The sequence below is a fragment of the Cebus imitator genome, unplaced genomic scaffold, assembly GCF_001604975.1.
Source record: "Cebus imitator isolate Cc_AM_T3 unplaced genomic scaffold, Cebus_imitator-1.0 Scaffold15, whole genome shotgun sequence".
NCBI lineage: Eukaryota > Metazoa > Chordata > Mammalia > Primates > Cebidae > Cebus > Cebus imitator.
The window spans coordinates 10,062,663-10,069,241 of record NW_016107330.1 but is presented as its reverse complement, the minus strand read 5'-3'; the positions used below and the strand labels follow the sequence as shown (position 1 = coordinate 10,069,241).

Sequence of the window (6,579 nt, the reverse complement as noted above, 5' to 3'; positions counted from 1 at the left end):
ACGTGCGGGAAGGGGGTTTCTGTGGCTGGCTCTTTAACATTGCACATTTTTGAAGACTTCCATCCCCGTGGCTTTAGGGCACGCCACTCTCGGGCCGAGTCCTTCGCGGGCAGTTTCTGCCAAGTAACAGCCCTGCAGGGCCGGTCTCCCGCGCCGCGCGGCCTCGCTGCTTCCTGGAGGGTAAATGGACCCACACACAGGGGTGGCGCCGCGGGCTGGCCGGGCACCTGCAGAGGCCAGCGCCCCTGTCGCGGTGGGTGGTGGAGGCGGGCCGGGCCGGGTCGGGACCTGCAGCTCGCGAGTCCGAGCCCGGAAGGCCCCGCGCCCCCGCGACGCGCTCCCGAGGGCTCCGCCCGGCCGGCGGCGACCAGGCGCGCTCAGGGCAGGCGGCGGGACCGGCCGGGACGCGGACGCGGCGGGGAGGGGAGGGGAGGGGAGGAGGAGCCCGAGCCGGTTTCGCCGCCTCTGTCTTCGCCTTCGCCGCCGCCTCCAGGTAAGGGGGCCCCGGGGCCGCCAGGCCGCGGAGGCGCGCACCCCGCCGGGCCACTCCCCGCCGGCCCCACGCGGGGCACCCGGAGCCTGGCCCGGCCCCGTGGCCCTTTGCCCTGCGCCCAGCCCTCCGCCCCGGGCACCGGACCCACCAGGAAGCAGCGGGCGCTTCCCCGCGCTGCCTGCCCGGAGCCCAGGCCGCCTGCTAGCGGCTGTTTTCAGAGCCGGAAGTGCCTTTAGAAATCTTGTGGGGCGGCGGACGGGGAAACTGAGGCCGGGCGGACCACTCGGGGGACCCCGGCCTCCTGCTCCGAGTTCTTAGAGGTCACCCAGCCGCTCCCTTGACGAAGGTGGACGCTGGTCAGGGTCAGAGAGGAAGGGGACTTGCCCAAGGTCACAAAGGGTCACTGCCCTTCCCCTTGCTCCACGTGGCCCCTCCACGCCCCCGTCAGGAAGGCCTCCAGGACTCCCTCGCCCCCTCTCTCCCTGTCTCCCCGCAGACTCTTAAACAGAGAATTCCAGGGGGACTTGGAGAGCCTCTGGAGAAAAGCTCAGGCCCCTCATGTTACAAGGAGGCCATGTCTTCTGCCTGAAGTTACGGGAGGGAAGAATTATGGCTGCTGACTTTTGAGTGGATTTTACAGCTGGGTAAACTGAGGCTCAGCGAGGTGAAGTAACTTCCCCAAGACCACACAGCTAGGAAGCAAGAAATAAAAACATGAGCTACCTGCCTGGAGAGGCTGACCCAGTTCTTGGCACAGAGTTGGCCTCCACAGTGCCTTCGCCCTGACCAGCCCAGCCCTTCCCTGGGGTCGCACAGGGAGTTAGAAGCAGGGCCATGCCAGAATTCCAGAGAACTATCTAACTCGAAGTAGGATTCAGCTCAGGAGCCCTCTTTTTCCTAAGTCAGTGTTTATTTCATTGCAGAAAATTTGAAACCCATTTTAAGCTTTGGGAACATGCATTTGTTCATTCACCAAATATTTGTTGAGCACCTACTGTGTGCATTCTTTAGGCATTGAGTGTACAGCAGTGAACAAAATGAGCCCTGCCCTCAGGAAGTATACTCCAGAGGGTGGAATAAAGCCCTCCCCTTCAGCCTGGGGAGGGAGGGCTGGGCACAGGGGAGACCACTGGAGTCTCCCCAACTGTGAAGTGCATGAAGACAGCAGAAGAAAGCGGTATTAGAGTGGCCTCAAGCCCTCTGGGCCATGGGCCTCCTTGAAAATACTTTTGCCAGCCTGAGCTTTCCCACCCCCAAGGATTTGGGGGGCAGGGGCAGGCGGGTAGTGAGTGTTCCAAAGCATTCCTTTAACTGCAGAGCCTGGAGACCTGGGCTGGAAAACTGGTACTGCCACTTCTTTGCTGTGTGACCTTGGGTATGTCACTCTACCTCTGTCTCTCTATCACGCAACGTGGGGATCATACTGTCATAGTGTGGATAAAACTGCTTCATAAATGGTGTGAGCTACATCTGAGGCCTTACCTAATCAAGCATAAGCAAGGGTGCGTTTATTTAGAGGTCTGGTGACTCTGTTGATAATTACTATTATTTTTCCTAATAAAGAAATGTAAGAGGCAGAGTTGGAAGTGGCTGGGCTCCAGGCCAGGAGGCTGAGGCTCCCTGCCCAGCACCAGAAATGGAATGCACATGTCACCTTCAGCATTTCCGTTTTTCTGACCCCTGCAGCCTCGTGTGCAGCATCAGGTAGAGATGGGCTCAGGTGCTAGTTTTTCGGCTTTGTAACAGTGATCAGGCAAGTTCAATGACCTCTCTGTGCCTCCATTTATTCATTTGTAATGTACCCGTCGCCAAGGTTGTCATGAGAATTAAAGGAGCTGAAGCCATAAAAGGCCCAGTGCAGTGTCTGACACTTTATACTTTTTGGGAGACTTTATACTTTTTAGGCCTAAGGCCTAAGGAGGAGTTGGACAGGTACAGTTGACTGATTAGGTTGTCATAGCTCAGCGTGTAGCTCCCGTAAAGGCTGGAGTCTGGAGAATTCCTCATAAGGCTCAAACCATCTCTCGCTACTCTCGTGCCACTGGGCTGCAAAGGCTGGGTCATCCACCCGGGCTGGCTAATGTGGGACCTGAGGAGTGTCAGTGGGTGGCTTCTCGCTGTGTTCTCTTTTGGCCTGTGTGTTTTGTAAACAGTGTTGTACGTTATACAACGGGACTGCTGATGAGGGGCGGGGAACTGGCTCTCTGGAATGTGTGACAACAGGCAGAAGGGGTGAGGGTGGAATCCAGTCGCTTTTCCGTTTAGCCAACCTCTGCTTCAAGCTGCTCTGATGTCATTGGTACCACCCTCTGCCTAAAACCCCGCTCTGGCTTCCCATTTTCTTAGGGAAAAGAGCAAACATTTTTTACACGGACCAGAAGGCTGTGTGCACCCCTGTCCCCTGGCCTACACCTCCAGCTGTATCTGTGACCACTTGTCAACAGCCCTCTGTACCCAGGCACCCCATGCTCCCTCCTTGGGAACTTTGTACCTGCTGTTCCAGGCCACCCTTGCCTCCCTTTTCCCAGGCAACATCTTCTTACTCTTCAAATTTTTTTTTTTTTTTTTTTTTTTTTGCGACTGAGTCTCACTCTTGTTGCCCAGGCTGGAATGCAATGGTGTGATCTCCACTCACTGCAACCTCCACCTCTTGGGTTCAAGTGATTCTCCTGCCTCATTCTCCTGAATAGCTGGGATTACAGGTGCCTGGCTAATTTTGTGTATTTTTAGTAGAGACAGGGTTTTACCATGTTGGCCAGGTTGGTCTCAAACTCCTGGCCTCATGTGATCTGCCCACCTCAGCCTCCCAAAGTGCTGGATTGCAAGCATGAGCCACCGCACCCAGCATTTTTTTTTTTGAGACTGAGTCTTGCTCTGTCTGTTGCCCAGGCTGAAGTGCAACGGCACGATCTTGGTTCACTGTAACCTCTCCCTCTGGGTTCAAGTGATTCTCCTGCCTCAGCCTCCCAAATAGCTGGGATTACAGACGTGTGTGCCACCATGCCTGGCTAATTTTTTTATTTTTAGTAGAGACGGGGTTTCATCATGTTGGTCAGGCTGGTCTCAAACTCCTGGCCTCGTGATCCACCCACCTCGACCTCCCAAAGTGCTGTGATTACAGGCGTGAGCCACCATGCCCATTCTCATTCTTCACATTTTAGCCCTACTCAGGCTTGTTCTCCAAATGTCGCAGGCCACAAGACTTCTACTGGTATGTCAGACAGTGGAATTATACACTCATTGCTGGAATTCATCCCTGCCTGTACCCTGTACACCACCCTGACTGTAACCCCTGTGACCTCTAGGACCAGGGCTAAGTTTGCTTAGTAAGTGCTCAGTAATGACGTCTCCCTATAGGGAGGACATCTTGAGCACATTAGGGACCTCACTTTTTTATCCTTCAAAAAAATCTGCTGAAGCCATTTCTCAGTTGTGGGTTGTTTCATTCAGCACACAGGGAGTGAGCCCCTGCTCTGCCAGGTGCTGTCCTAGGGAACACGACCCAGAAGCCACTACCTTCATGGAGCTTCCTCTAGTAAGGTAGACAGACCGTAAGTAAACCTATAATACATTGTCAGGTGGTGATCAATTTGATAAAAATCACAAAGGGTCGGGTTGGAGGCGGGAGTGGACGGGCTGGCTGTTTTAAATGGAATGAATAACTAAAATATTAATTGGGAAGCCCTGGTGCCCTGGGCTTCATCCAGTCTCACCCTGACCCTCCTGACCAGGGAGACAGACACATTGGCAACCGGCCATTATGTCCAAGAAGAGGTGGAGGGGCCCAGATGAAGTCTTTGGGGCTTCAGAGATGGCAGGTCTCACATTCGATGGACAAATCTAGGAAAGCACATGGCAACCCCTGACCCTCCACCTTAGTAAAGTGGAGAAGGACTTGGGGTTTGAGATCACACAGGCCTGGAAGGAGCATCCTAGGACTTGCCAGCTGTGTGACCTTTCCTTCTGTAAGTCTCAGTTTTCTCATCTGTAAAATGGGAACAGTAATCGTCTCCTCTTCATAAGGTTGTTGGGAAGCTGAAATAGGATCATGGAAGTAGGCCCCAGAAAATCTAAGCTGATTTTGTTATTAAAGTGTGCTTTTGGAAAAGGGCACCATTTGGACAGGGGGGCCCAGATGGAGAGAACAGCCTGAGCTGAGGCCTGCCTGAGGTGGGATCCCAGGGTGGGCTGGAAGCAGGGGAGTACAGTTTAGCTGAGGGTGAGCTGGAAGCAGGCAGTGAAAGAAAACAAAGTGGGAAGGGCAGGTTAGGCTCGTCCGCAGCTGCTTGGGGCTCAGAAGTGAGATGTGAGCCTGTGCATAGATGGGAGCTGTCAGATTTATCTAATTTGCTGGTTTTCAAGTTGTGTTGGAAATCTTTGGCCACCCCAGGGTGGAAATCAGACCGAAGAGAAGTGGAATAGCATCATCGTGAAGGCGACTGCCTGTGGGCTGAGACCCAGGCACAAGTTTAAATACATTACTCGTCCAGTGACCTTGACCTTCAATGCTCAGGGCCTCTGTGTCTCCATCTGTGGAGGGGTGGTAATAGCACCCACCTTGCAGGATTGTTGAGAGAAAATGAGATGATGTGTGGAAAGGGGAGACACGTGGCTAACATTTGCCAAGTATTTACTATTGTGATTTTTTTGTTGTTGTTTTTTTGAGACGGAGTCTTGTACTGTCACCCAGGCTGGAGTGGCGCAATCTCAGCACACTGCAACCTCTACCTCCCGGGTTCAAGTGATTCTTCTGCCTCAGCCTCCCAAGTAGCCGGGATTATAGGCGCCCACCACCATGCCCAGCTAATGTTTTTGTATTTTTGGTAGAGATGGGGTTTCACTATGTTGGCCAGCCTGGTCCTGAACTCCTGACCTCGTGATCTACCCGTCTCGGCCTCCCAGAGTACTGGGATTACAGGCATGAGCCACCATGCCCAGCATGGTTTTTAAATGTTTGAAATTAAAAAAAAAAATTTTTTTAATGTTTTTTAACTTTTAATTTTTTTTTAATTCATTTTATTGCATTTTAGGTTTTGGGGTACATGTGAAGAACATGCAAGATTGTTGCATAGGTACACACGTGGCAGTGTGATTTGCTGCCCTCCTCCCCATCGCCTATATCTGGCATTTCCCCCCATGCTATCTCTTCTCAACTCCCCACCCCCCACTGACCCTCCCCATTTCCCCCCAACAGACCCAAGTGTGTACTGCTCCCCTCCCTGTGTCCATGTGTTCTCATTGTTCAACACCCGCCTATGAGTGAGAACATGCGGTGTTTGATCTTCTGCTCTTGTGTCAGATTGCTGAGAATGATGGTTTCCAGGTTCATCCATGTCCCTACAAAGGACACAAACTCATCGTTTTTGATGGCTGCATAATATTCCATGGTGTATATGTGCCAATTTTTAATTTATTTTTTATTTACTTTTTGAGACAGAGTTTTGCTCTTGTCACCCAGGCTGGAGTGCAGTGGTGCAATCTTGGCTCACTGCAACCTCCGCCTCTCGGATTTAACTGATTCTCCAGCCTCAGCCTCTCAGGTAGCTGGGATTACAGGTGCCCATGACCACGCCCAGCTAATTTTTGTATTTTTAGTAGAGACGGAGTTTCGCCATGTTGGTCAGGCTGGTCTCGAACTCCTGACCTCAGGTGATCCACCTGCCTCGGCCTCCCAAAGTGTTGGGATTACAGGCGTGAGCTGCTGCACCCAGCCCTAATTTTTTTAATGTAAAAATTGTGATAAAATACACATACATGAAATTAATTATCTTAACCATTTTAAGTGTGTAGTTCAGTAACATCAAGTATATTCACATCATTGTGCAACAAATCTCCAGAACTGTCCAACTGGCAGATCAGAAACTCCACATCCATTAAACAACCACCTCCCTCCCCTGTTCCTCCTCCCCACAGCCCCCTGGCAACCACCATTCATTCTACTTTCTGTCTCTATGAACTTGACTACTCCTCATAACTCACATAGGTGGAATTGTACAGCATTTGTCTTTTTGTGACTGCCTTATTTCATAACTTCTCAAGGCTCATTCATGTTGTAACATGTCAGAATTTTCTTCCTTTTTTAAGAC

General features: G+C 52.1%; 1 protein-coding gene across 3 annotated transcripts in view; it reads left to right on the top strand.

Moving 5' to 3' along the window:
* Positions 1–402: 402 nt before the first annotated feature.
* TMCO4 (transmembrane and coiled-coil domains 4) overlaps positions 403–6,579 on the top strand; it is a 108,971-nt gene continuing 102,794 nt past the window's right edge. For 2 of the 3 annotated variants that reach the window (XM_017506179.2, XM_037730377.1), the window contains exon 1: positions 403–493. The gene's annotated coding sequence lies outside the window, so the exon portion shown is untranslated. The remainder of the gene's footprint in view (positions 494–6,579) is intronic. The other variant, XM_037730381.1, reaches the window with a different exon arrangement.